Source organism: Ambystoma mexicanum, chromosome 6p (assembly GCF_040938575.1).
Source record: "Ambystoma mexicanum isolate Mex_15411 chromosome 6p, UKY_AmexF1_1, whole genome shotgun sequence".
NCBI classification, from domain to species: Eukaryota; Metazoa; Chordata; class Amphibia; order Caudata; family Ambystomatidae; genus Ambystoma; species Ambystoma mexicanum.
The window spans coordinates 1,163,799,331-1,163,813,332 of record NC_090935.1 but is presented as its reverse complement, the minus strand read 5'-3'; the positions used below and the strand labels follow the sequence as shown (position 1 = coordinate 1,163,813,332).

Sequence of the window (14,002 nt, the reverse complement as noted above, 5' to 3'; positions counted from 1 at the left end):
ATTATCTTTGATCCTGCCCAGGGTCCCACCGCTTATGCAAGACGTCATGCGGCAGACTTCATCAGGCCCTGCTCTAATTGGTTGGCCCCAGAATATGCTGACAAAATTAAAAATACTGTTGCTTATTACTGATGTGGCTTTGGATGTAACACTTATCTACAACAGTTAAATTAACTTTGGTGGTAAAGGAGAGATTAAGCATTGCCCTGGCCAAAGAACTATCAAACTTACTCCCATCTCATTATCTCAAGCCGGGCCCCAACTTTGCAGATAATTTGCCCAACCTTGGAAAGCTTGTCCTGTACTCCTTTCGATACATGCTGCTGCTTGCAGGTGTTTGATCGAATTGTGTCATGACATGCATGTCTTACTCATTGGAGTGTGAGGCCAGTGTATGAGACCATTTGCCATCAATTTATTCAACCTATTAATGTGTTTTTCGTGTGTGCGTTGAAGTGCTTTCACCATTAGGGGCAATGTGGGAGCATCTTGCTAGTGTGTTATTGGCAACGTTACTTTTTGCACCTGGCGATGGAAAGGTGTATATTTCTGTCTGCTAGCAACAAACATAGCTCAATTGTTGCTTATCTAAAACTGGAACCATGGGAAAGGCCTACTCTTGCAGTTTCAGCTGCCCTGCCTTTTCTCTCAGCCATGGCACTTTCAGTTGTAGTTGTCTGGACACTATCACGAATCAACAAAAATCACTATTAAGCTATTTGAACTGCCATGCTGTGTTTTCTTTATCAGTGTGCCATGCAGGGCTTTGCAAAAGGGAAAAAAATGCATTTACAATGCTGCTTTACTTGTGTACCCTAACTAACTGTGCATAGCACCATTCACTACATTCCCTCTCTGTGTATTCAACAACCTGGCTCCCTACAGTGTGGAAAACTAACTAAATCCTGCCTGTGTTACATTGTACATGGCGGTGCAAAACACAAAATGCCACCTCATTTAACGTTCTTATTCTTTATTTTCACTGTCGCTCGGGAACAGGCGGGGTGGGGCCTTATGCATCACTGGTGTGATGTGCACCTACTTAAATCAGATTGCCAGGGAATGTTTTGGAAGCAAAATTCGATTGCAGGCCAGACAGGGGAGGCGGTGGACAATTGGTCATGGCCGTAGTGCATATATTGTTGATGCCAGGCTGATGGCCTCGGTGTTACTGGGGATCAGCTGTAGATGATTGATGAGTATCGAGTATTCCCCCTCGTAGAGGCAGCTCGAGTAACTCGAAATATCAGATTTGGAGCGATTGATTGTAGGGTACGACTGAGTATCATCTGCATAGGACAGGAACTTCAAGCTGAATTTCATAAAAGATATTAAATAGAAGGCAGATATGAATACTGAAAAGAAATGGGGAAAGCCGTGAGCCCTGTGGAACACCACAATTTACGGCAGCTTTGAAAAGAGCACAACTTCAAGAGCTGGATCCTAGATGTTAGAAAGGAACACAACCATCTAATAGCCTTTTGTGATACTCCTATTAGATGGATACGTCTACGCAGGTGTATATCAAAATCGACTGTATCAAAAGCCACCGATAAATAGCTGGAAGAAAAATATGCAGGCCCTGCAAACCTCTCCAAATCACAGAGGAGACTCACAGGACTCCGCGGATCTCTTTTGAGAATGTTTGCCTAGTCTTAAACCCCAGTGATCTTTGTATTGAGGGGTAGATGGGTGATAGGATGGCAGTTTTGTAAGTTGCCTGGGTCAAGAAGATCTGGCCAGTTTTCGGGTTATCAGAGACAAAGCTTTGAGTATGTGAAACATTAATCGTGTATAGGAGAAGAGTGAGCGTGCTTCCAGTCAATATAGTCCAATATGGAAAATGGGATCACATATTCATAGCAGGTGCCCTTTAGTACTATAAGGCTATGATCAACACAGTGTGCCAACTGGTACACATTATTAAGCAAATATCTTGTTTACACATTTAAATCCTGCAGCGGCAACAATACCCCATCTAAGTGTAAAATGCACCTTCCTATGTGGACGATCACAAATAATATATCAATGGCAGCCCCTCAAAATGTAATGAGCAAAAGGGAACCACATTCAGTCACATAGGGCAATCCTCCTGAGCCTGCGCGCATCGCAGTGCAAATAGTAAGGAAAGATTCAAAATGTTTAGTCTTTACCGCCATTTACGACATCAAGTTTTAAAGTGAGCTTTAAGAATCGCAAAATATTTAAACTTTACTACAAGAAGTGTTTGCTAGATGAAACAACAAAAGTTGAACACTCAAAAACATTATTGATTGTTTTTAAACAGCACTTTAAATCTCTGTTAACCCCCAAACGCAACTGTATGTAACAGCAAATGCTAATCTACCCGAGTCACTGACAACTTGTCATTTCACAGATGTCTGCACTTCTATGGATGCAGTTTGCACACATGTCCTAATGCATTAGTATATAATGTACACTGACAAGTGAGTGGATACTGACACCGGCATGTGTACAGAAGAGGTAAAAATGGGCTCAAAGCTTGAACCCTAACAGTGTAACAGGTGTTCACACCTCTATCTATCTATCTATCTATCTATCTATCTATCTATCTATCTATCTATCTATCTATCTATCTATCTATCTATCTATCTACCTATCAATCTATCTGTCTGTCTGGCTGTCTGTCTGGCTGTCTATCTACGTGTCACAACCTGCACCGCGCATGTTCACTTCCCTGGTGGTGTGTAGCTGCTAGAGCCAGAGAGCCAGCACTCCTGCTTCCAAAGCTCTGTGGATAGCGAACTGGCCCAAGGGTGAACACAGTCCGATAGACCGCCTCGGCCCAGCAATCATGCAGGTAAGCCACCGCCTGCCCAATAGCAGGATGGCTACGGCGAGCTTGATGCAAAGCAAATGTATCAATCAAGAATCAAGGTCCCATGCCCCGTGGAGCCCTGGGTATCAAACAAAGCTCATTACAAAGCACTCTATGTTCCTCCGGCACCCAGTGCAACGTGTGGGTGTTACATGACATGGTGTCACTTCAGCAGAATATTTGCCACCAGCTTTTGAACCCCCTGAAGTCTCATCAACTCTCCCTTTTACGCCCCTAGGTGTATCGTATCCCACTCTATGCAACAGAACAGGCTATAATTCTGCGATATCAAAACAAGCATGTGTTCATTTCTTGGCATTAATCCCTTTATATGTCCCTAGTTTTTGACCATGCCTCACTGATTATTCTAAGAGAGGGTGCCTTATTTGCCTGGTAATCCCTCTGATTCGCAGGGCAAGGAAGACCAGTGGAAGCTTCGAGTTTAGAGGCACGCCTAATACATATAGAAGTGGATAGCCAGATTGCTTTGCTATTTGCTTGCAACTTTCCACAAAGTCTTCGGGAAGCTCATTTCACGAAGGATTTATTCTGGCTGTTGAAATGCTGCCTTGAGGCTTAGAGGGTCTTCGGCGTGCGCTTTGTAGCAAGGCCGGATGAGCGGGGCGCACAGGCCACGCGAGCGAGTTTCTGCGATTGAGCTATCACCTGAGGGTTGGAAGGTAATTACTGCCACCTCACTTTCAGAAGCGACTGATTGCTCGTATTGATCTCCCCTATGCTTGCTCATCGATTGCCAATCGCGATCCAATGAGAGGCAAGTGCGTGCCAGTTGCGGAAAGTTAACAGACAGCAAAGCCAGGGTTCATAGTCCATTTGGGGAAAGCAGTAATAGCTTTATTGAGAGTCTATTCACACGCACTTCTTTAACCCATTCCTGAGGGTAAAGAGGTGGTTGGGGGGAACCCCTTTCCCACATCTTTTTTTTATTTTGGGGTTCATATTCCAAGACTAGAACAATGCGATGGACATCAGTCTTTTTTCTCCTTCGCCTCCAAGCTGCAGTCCCCACTTTGACTCACACTGCAGTGTCAATTGACAGTAACTGTCACACACACGCGCACACATACATGCACAGCCCACAAAGCACACATAACAGACAATTCTCACACACACAACGCACAAGCATGACATACTGCACATACAAACATAAACTACATGTTATCTCACTCCCATTCTGTGTCTCTCCTGCTTCCATCCCCCGTTCACTCTCAACCCCATATTCTTCCTCTTTCATTTCTTACTCTCTCTTTTTCTATCTTTTAGACACTCTCTCTCTCTCTCTCTCTCTCTTTCACACTTCCACATAAACACTGCCGGCAACAACACCCCCGCTTGCACAACATGGTGACCAGCTTCTAGTGCCCATGTATATTCCATTTGATGTGGAAAGCATCCTTCAGCAGACCACTGTTTCTGTCCCACAACACAGGAACTGATCAGTGTACTGCTGCGATGCTGTTCTACAAAACAGCAGTGGAGCTAATGGGGATCAGGTGAAGGCAAGCATCCCTGTCCGCCGCAATGCATGTCCCCGTATGCCCTCTGCCTCCCACTTGGCCAGACGCTGTGGATCAGCCGATAGGGAGAGTTGACTTCCCACAGAGTAGCACATCATCATCATGTGGCTAGCACGCTGTGTGCAATGCTGTCAGGAATCTTCTACGTGCCCTCGGGTGGGACGGCGGCAACCAATTAGAAGATGGTTCTTGAGAATGGAAAGGAAGGAGCCAAAGCGACAATGCAGCTGCTGTTGTCAGTTAGAGTAAACCCCTTGGATTGACTGGAGCCGAAACGAGAATGATACCCGAGAGTTGATGCAGGAGCCCTGAAGGGAGAAGACACTATCATTGCGTGACAAAATGCAAGTGTGAAAAAAAGTGGTGTGAGTGTGTGCGTTGCCTGGGGCGCAACACTGACTGCCGCGCTATGTTCTGCATTTGTTGGGCACAGCCGGTTTGCATATATCGTGGGTAGACATCAGAAAGGGTTTAGCAGTGGCAATTCTGGTGTATATTATTTGCCGGTATTGCGGACAAATGCTTTACAGTAAAAGTACTGCCAAGTAGTTTGGGCCACGAATCAAGGATGTGGTTTACTGTGGAAATATCACCAAATATGTAGGCATGGTCAACATAAATAGGTGTTTTTGTTTTACTCGGCCCTGCTGTTGTTTAGAGTCATTGTGAACACATCCTTTGCAGTGGCAGCACTGGCATAGATTGTGAGAAAGGAATCAAGAAAAATTGTACTGTACAGTACTGGGCAGGGGTTCTACAGAGCCATGCTGGAAGATATTGAAGACAGAGGCATCATGTATTTTTCCTTAATGTGGCAAGGACAGCATATATTGTGGGTACAGCATCAAGAAAGTTGTTCACTGTGACAATATTGGCATATGTAAGGGCACTGCCTACAGGAAGACTTTTTTTATGGGGTGGTGCTGGCAAACATATTTGGACAGAGGCATCATGTCCACGTGCAGTATTGTGGCAGTGTTGTTATACGTTTTGGACATTATCATGGAAGTGTTTTATAGAGGCAATTCTGGCATGTATGTTGAGTGCTGGGATGAGTCAAATGTATTGCAAAATGGCCCTGCATGCTGTTGGTGATCAGTGATCTATTGGATGTTTTTGATATTTTATCCAATATAATCAAATATAAATCGCATTTCTTTTTTACAGAGTGTTACTAGTAAAGAGTGTTTGTTGCCGCTTCAGGGGCCCTACTCCCCCTGGCACATAATGGTGGCCTCCTTAAAAACGTGCATGCTCCACCGTGCCCACGGAAAATAAATCTTAACTGTTTAGGGGACCCTAGGCGAGAGTAAATCTAACACTCACATGAAGCCACACGGTTACCGTGTTAAACAAAGTGTAGAGAAATTGCCTGAAACGTTAAAAAAGGGTCATGTGGCCATTAAAAAGGCAAGTTATATTTTTGCCGTTCAGTATTATCCAGTACAGAGTACATTGCTAGAGACATATTGTAAATAAGATCAATGAATGTGTGAGTGCATACCTAGTTTTTTTGCAGGATTATTAAACGCGCCAGAACAGCTTGGTTGTCTTTACTCGCCCACATCATTGAAAAACAGCCACGTTGCAAGAAGACTCTTTTCACAGCTGCGCTGGGCTTTGCGTAGAGATGCACTTTACAGGCGGTCTGGGCTAATGCATTAACATCTAAACATGACGATGGCTACAACGTGTCTCCCGGGCTGCGTACATGCGTGCCAGGGTGCTGCGCGAGCACACAGGAAGCGAAGATCGGTCAGCGACGCGTAATGCCTCTCTGCCTTTTCATTTTGGAAAACGGCATTTCTGCCGCCTGTTGCCGAGCAAGCAATCACTCGGCAGGGCATTCGTCGCTCCCAGAGCGTGACCCCCCGACACGCAATGCGCGCTCGACAGCGTGCTCCCAGTCCGCGACGGCGTGGCTTGTCCTGGAATTGCCTGAAGCAAGTTATGTAACAGTCCACGGCCTTTGCAATTGGCTGGTTCCCTCTTCACCGATGTGCAATTGCTCTGCTATTTGTAGAAAAAAAAGGCTCTGCAGGAAGCTCCATTTGTATCAGAGACTGCTGCCTAGCTTCTTGCTTTGCACCTATCCACGTGTGATGTCCAGCGAATATTTCTATTCTCTGTTTGATCAGTTTCCACGGAGAACTCTCGCTCTAAATCTGGGGTAATCGCTTTCTGGGATTCTGTGCACACCACAGAATGTGGACATGTCAAGGGTCGGTGATATTCGTCAGGGCATGCATGCACGCAATTTAATGTTAATCGTGCATTCGCACCCGGGGCAGGGTGCTCAGCCAATCAGGTGGCTGGAACAGTGACCAAGAATATACATACTCCGCCCGTTGTCCCAGCCACCCGAGGCCCTTCCCGGGTGTTTTTTTTTTTCTGATAATGCGGGGAGATTACAGGGAACCTCTCCCTGTTGCCTCACTGCCCATCTTTCCCCCAAAATGCCTGATACCCTTTCCCACCCCCTCCCTTCATCCCCACTTACCTGCAGGACCAGAGCTCTGTGCTCCGGCCCTGGTGCTTCTCCCGTCCCCCGGATGCCATAGACATAGTATGGGGGCAGCCATCTTTTTTTCTTTTTCCTCAGGAGAGCGGCTCCGCAAACTGGACAAATCTCCAGTGGAAAAATAATGAAAGCCATTTGCACCCTGGAAGAACCCCGGGGTGTGAATGACTTTCATGCCTGCTCATGGGCCAGCCTTCGCTCGTGCTGGCAGGCCGTTATCGGCCATGTTCGCCTTCCAGATCGGGCATGAATGCCATACTCATCCACGGATGCCAAAAAGGGGAAAGTATTAACCCGCTCTCCATGGCAGCATTTCACACAAATGACTCTGGCTGGACTTTGGAAGATACATATCCTCAGAAACAGCATACATATCCCCAGAAACAGCTCAACTGTTTTGTACTTGAAGAATTGAACGATTTCACTGCTAAGGAAGACAGGCTGGAAAGAGACTGGGGAGTCAATGACCTACCCGCAGAGAGCTGCCGCAGGTGGTGCAACATCATTCATCAGGCATAGCTCTCAACTCACACGCTTTTGGCGGGTGTCACCACCTAGCAATAATGTAACTCACCTGCCCAGCCCCCTATATGCCCATTCACGTCAATGGGCACTCACACGCCTAAAACAAAGCTGGTGTTTTCGGCCAGCTTTGCAACACAAAACGTTGAGAGCTATGCATCAGGTGAAGGCGAATCACTTCACTACCTCCACCACCTTTAACACCACCCAAGGTGCACCCAGAGGCATACTCATTACTAGCAGACCTCACTTGCATCGGGGCATGCCGCGTTCAGTTGGGCAGTGCTTCTAGCCCTTGCCCGTTTTGCATGGTCCTCCTCCAGATCATATACTTGCCACAGCTGGACAGTCCGAAAAAAAAAAAATAAAAGCTTTTGGATGTTCTAACTTCTGAAGGAAAGGAAACTCTCCTGGCTCTGCCACTGGCAGCAGAGGAAGACTATGCCAATGTGCTGCGCAGTGGAGGGTTCTTCCACTGAGTCAGGTTTATTGACCGACCTAGGAAATGATTGCCTAATCTAAACACACTTCATTGAGATGAGCCCCTCCCCAGTGGTGCAGGCAACTGCCCCTTTATGTCAATAGATCACGTGAGCGGTACTGACATATTTGCACGTGACGATCAGCTCCCCCCCAATCAGAGGTTAGCAAAAATAGAACACGTGGGCAAAGGCGATCCGCTCCACAACACATCCATCACTGCACTCGCTCCTGCCGGTTTTACAATGTGTCAATTGCTCACCTGTCTGGGACTCACTCTTTTCCAGTCACACCCACGTTATGGACAAACACTCCCTCAATAGCTCAGGACACCGCTGGTGACACTATTGCTTCCTGCGGTGAAGGGATAGACATCTTGGGAATAATGTTGGTGAGGGATATTGTGAGGGTCCTCAACACTAATAAGTGAACAATAATGACCAGTGGCAATCACAGGAAACACAGGGTGATTCCAGATAGTTTTCTTACCATTGCAAATTACAAGAAACTTCAAGAAACATTTAGGAACATACTTTCTTAGGTGCTCCGCGCCTCACGCGTAGCCGCAGCGCAGGCCAGTTGGCGAAAAATCCCATGTCATGTGCATGGCTCTGAAACCCACCGCGACCAGCAAAGGCAGGCCTGCTAGTCTGTTCCCAGTGGTAATCCTAAATGTGCCCTGCCAGAGAAAGTCACGTGCTCATTAAACAGGTCTCTGGCGAGGGGGCCCCCATAGTACTGGATTGCCATTTCTGAGTGCTATCTCTTCAGACTTCAGTTTATGCAGGAGCTCTATCAGAGTGCAGAAAACTACATAAAGTAATAGAAAAATCCCAGGTGAAGACATAGGGCCCGATATGTGGAATTCTTTGCACGGTTCAAAGTGACTTTGCACTGCAGACACAAACCCTGATTCATGGAACTGTGCAAAGTGTATCTTTGCAGTGCAAAGTCAGTGCAAAATACATGTTGTGCTGCAAAAATGACTTTGCACTGACATTTCAAGCAGTCAGAAGTGCAAAGTCACTTTCCAGCAGTGCAAAGTCACTTTGAACAGTGCAAAAAATTCTATGAATCGGGCCGTCAGAGTAGATACAATTTATCAGAGGTCAAGCAGCAACAACACCGCTCCCTGACTTCATACGCCCTCCCTGTCATGCATTGTGGATTCAGGGCCTCTGCTGCCCTCACCCCCACATTGAAGGTCACCTGCAAGTATGCGGTTCTTACGATGGAGGTGGGATCACCACGTGGCATCCTTTGAAGGAGGCTAGTCAAAGGGGACTCTTTGAAATGTGCTACCTGTTGGGAGATTTTCCTTATCCACAGGATGTGATCTTCTGCAAACAGCATACCTGTGCTCAGTTCCTTCCTATCTGGTGTAGCCCTTCCACTAGTCCTGGAACCTATTTCATAAACCTCCATGTGGACCCTCTCTTATTTGCCGCAGGTTCTATCGTACCTGTGAACCCCACATCATCTACACAAGAGATCCTCTTTCTCTACCTAGAACAAGCTCTGACCCATTAAGTGCCTCACGTGGGATTGCACTTGCTCAATCACTCCAGTAGTAGCCAACACACTCACACCCCATTGGCTGCATCCATTATCTTTACCTGCTTTTTCCTGATACTGCCTTTGACCCTGTTATGAGATATCATGTCCGAAAGACTTGCAATTCTGCTCGTTCTGGGGCAATGGATTATTTTTGTATTCACATTTTTATTGAAACATTTATATTACAATAATACAGACAAGGAGGCCAAACTGTACGAGAGAATGTGTCTATGTCAGATCCAGAAATCTGCCCCAGATCTCTTCATACAAATCACCCTTCCTCTGCTTACGCAGCATGGCTCACTCCAGCAGTGACATGCTCCGCAAGTCCTCGACCCAAGATGGCCATGAAGGAAAGGAGGTACCCTTCTAATCCGGCAACATAACTTTCTTTGCAGAAAGAGACTGTACTAGGGAGTCTCCCGGCTGGGCCCATAGAATCGGGGTTTTCTCCGAAGCACTTTAAGACGAGATAGCTGCACCTTTGAAATGGATGGGGGTGCAGATGTATTACTCCAACACCAATCAATAAGGACAACTCAATGGTTTGGCAAAGGAAGTCCGTCTAATGACAAGTGCAAAAAATGGGGAGTCATGGAAATCAGCAGTGATGCGATCGTCCGTCTCGCTTCAACTCCGACGAACTTCATAAAAACAATATCATTTATACTAAAAACTTGTTATAGCTGACGTGTAACACTCAAAAGTTAATAAGCATTTCTATTGGTTTGGAAAAGGTAACTTTAATATAGGTGCTATATCTGTATACGGTAACGGGGTAAGGTGATTGGGTAAAACACTGTCAGGCGGGCATCTAAACACTTCCTTTAAAATGACTACTCTAGACATCACTAATAGTAGGACGTCCCATTGGTTCTATTAACTATAGGACCCTAGATTATTTGGTCCACTCTGATTGGGTTGGCACCAACCCCATGCATAAATGTCCACTTTGCTAGCAGCACGCAGAATGGACAGCCAGGTACAAGGTGCCCCCTCAGCTACCCGGCCTTCCTTCAATTAAGGTTACAATCAATCATCACTTCAAAAACAATGTGTCAATTATGTTACTGTGGTTGGCCTCAAAACTGCATCTTCTGACTGAGAAAGTTCTGATATCTTCTCCTGAGCGAATGCCACGTGTGGGTGTGAACTCGTGCTTCTCCTCGCTCGGATGGTAACGTGATGCAGACACCATGAATTTGCCTAGTTTCTATCGATTTATGCATTTAATTCTTATTCGGCCTGCCACCTGTCTACGCTTCCTTATCTTGACCTTTCATAGGCAGGATATTCTGTTCTTAAGTTTCAATTAGATGTAGCTACTGTTTGCTTCTTCTAATGGTATGACCTTGGCTCCTTTGGCATGAGTTGCATCTGCTGAGTTTTGATTCAGCCGTTTATCCTCGTTTTGCTAGAATATGAAGCTTGTCGTGCTTGGCCTCTAGTAACCTTAGTTGATTCTGCTTTTAATGCAAAGTAGACTCGCACTTATAATACTGTGTTTTGTTTTGAGGTAAATTATGTTAACATGGCGCTTGCCGCTCTATTCTTCTACTAAGCATAGCAAGCCATACTGTTTTCTTAGCTTTTTTGTGTTTCAAGCATATGTACAGGTGTTAACTAGTTGGATATCTTCATTCTTGCTTACAGCTTAAGCTCCTTCAGGTTTCAACATCATTCTCTTTTAGGTTCACAATATCTTTCCTTGTGGTGTTTTGTCTCTTTGCATCATCCTCGGGTCGTCATTTCTTCTATCTTCAAGTCAGTCCGGGCCTTCATGACATTACCATTTGTCTTCCATTAAGGCCTTTCTGTGTTCTTCCGGGACTGTACTTAAGCAATCTTCATTTCGTCTTATTTGCTGTTAGGGTTTTCTTAATGGATACCTTACTGTCCATGGTGTTCTTGGTATAGGTATGTCAATAGGTGCTGTTCTTCTAATGGGTACTGGGCAGAGCCCTACTGCGGCTTTCTGCTGGTTTATTTGCTTGTTGTACGTCATATATATCGGTATGAACGTTTCTGGTACTTCAAAATGGATGATTGGAGTGCAGGCTTTCTTTGGGACCTCCTCTACAAGACGCTCTAAAGAACCAACATTTTTGCAGGTAAGTCAAATCCTTGAAGAGCTCATCCTCCCCCAAGACAACCTCCCAAAGTCAAAATCCAAGGGGTGATGGATTCTTAAAATGCGTCGATGTGTATGTTTGTTTCTACAGTGCCTCACCGTAAGGCGCTTAAAAAAAATAATGAGATGGTACAATACATAAAATGTAGGCAAATAATTACAGAATACAACAGAGAGAAAGAAGAAGAAAAATCAATCAGAAAAGAAAATTAATTGAAATTCTGCAAAACAGCAAATATAAAAGTATAAAAGTCAAGCAACGAGTTAAGTTTGCGAGACAAAAGAAGTGGTACAGGGAATTTAATTGATTTATTAATCGATACATACACAAATATGGGCTGCATAAAGTCCCATTCTTTGGGTAATTCAGGTGTGTGCAGAAAGTCCGATTTTGAGATGTGTTTGGTGGTATGTTTGGTGCCATTTATGTGTCCTCACATCTGTTCCCTGGACTGATTGTCAAACACGATACCACCAGAGGCTTAATAGAGACAGAAAACAATATGTGCGTGGCAGATTAAAACAATTAAGCTAATGTTAACCCAGTTGCCGTGCTCTTTTACCAGCGCTGTTTGTTAGCAGGACTTCATTGAAGGACATTCATAAGGCTTATAAAAATCGAAAGACCGTAGGCACACTTGGTTACGACATTTTTTATTACACCAGTGGCACACTTACAACTCCAATTAAGCCATCAAATCTTAGAATACTGCTTTGAAATACCACGAGCAGGCACTTCCATTGCTAAGCCTGATGTGACTGCTTGATAGAGGTAAACCAGATAGATCCGGGAGGATTTCCTTTTGGCAGTGAGGGGCAGGAAGTGGGTGGGAAGTCGGCGGGGAGTTGGTGGGAATGGCAAAGGGGATTAGTGTGACCATGGGCATTCATTGGGTGGGAGGATAACCAAACAACCTCAACAAGCTGTATGCCCCTCCTTGTCTCCCTTCTTTTTCCTAGCTATACTTAAAGGTGATAGGTTTTGCTATTAGGTGGCACTTTAGCACCACCTGATAGCTAAAACTAAAATTGTATTCGGATTGACAAAAGTGTCCATTCTTGTGAACGTTTCAAATAATCATTTGCCAAGCACTGCTATTAACTGCCCAGGCTGTGCTACCAAGTTCTAGCTGTTGCCATCTGAGGGCCAGGTAGTGCCATTATGGCATTACCTGACAAACGGCTATGCCATACCTACATGATGCTTGTTTTCTTGGTCCCCCCCCCCCCCCGGTTCATTCTCAAAACACGCATGAATTCCCTACAATTTCAATTAATTCCAATAACAATAACATTGCCATCACCCATACCCACAATGCATTGCTTATGTAGCTCTGAACTGGAGGTGAATTTCTAGTGATGGCCACTGGGTGGCGCTGAGGCATGTGTGACTGTGCAGTTCTAAACCTAAAGGGCTCAAGTGGCTTGCAAGAAATAGTTTCAAAGGAGAGGAAATGGAACATGTACAATTTCATAAAGACATGAATGTATCCAGCATTCCAATGTCCAACCAGATATAAAATGGTTGCAGCACCAAAGGGATTTCTGGTTACAGAGGAACCCAAGCGTAGGTTGCCAGGCATTTCAGTCCAACACAACAAATAACCAATGCACAGCTCTGCTGGGTGGTGGTAGTTCACTGAGGACACGTGCATACAGGTCTGCCACCTGCTTGCCCTCAAAGTTGTTAATTGCAAATGAAAGCATGTTGGAACCCTTGAGGGGGAGCTTTCTATGAGCTCAGGGCTGGCAATGGAGCTATATTTGCTGCTTTTAGGGGCTATATGTTGCTCTTGGCAGGTGGCCTCCAAGGAGGCCACCAAGCATTGCCTGACCTCTAACTTAAGCGTGCCTTTTTATTATTTATGTTACTATCTATTGAACGTTATTGTTACTGATTCATGGAATTTGCGTAGTGCAAATGTATCGCTGCAAGGTCTCGTAGCTGCGCGGTCTGACAGGTTTTGCAGTCCTGCGCAGCAATGGGTTTCTGGTACACCGTAGTCTGATATTTAGGGTAGGGAGGTGTTTCCACGGCGGATTGCGTCGAATTTGATTTCATTGAATTTATTTTAACAAAGTGTTCCACAAATACATGTGGGGGTGGGTTTAGGCGAACAAATAATGTAGTGGGCATATGAGTGGAGTTGCGGGGTGTCTCCCCTGGCATATATTTACAACATAATCTACCACAAAAAAAATTTGACGAAATCGAATTCGATGCGTTCTTTTTCGACAAAATCCCATAGGACCTGATATTGCAAACCATATGAAAGAGCTCATGAACAATTGCACCATTTTCAGTTCACGTGTGGGACTGTAACCACACAAAGGTGAACACACATGAAAGGGCAGAGAGGCAACATGACAGGGCATGGGATGCATTTCAACATTGTATGCTTTGATAACATCAC

General features: G+C 45.2%; 1 protein-coding gene across 7 annotated transcripts in view; it reads left to right on the top strand.

Moving 5' to 3' along the window:
- The window catches only part of TRPM3 (transient receptor potential cation channel subfamily M member 3), a 1,922,641-nt gene that overhangs the window by 517,075 nt on the left and 1,391,564 nt on the right, over window positions 1–14,002 (top strand). The gene's annotated exons all lie outside the window — the stretch shown is intronic.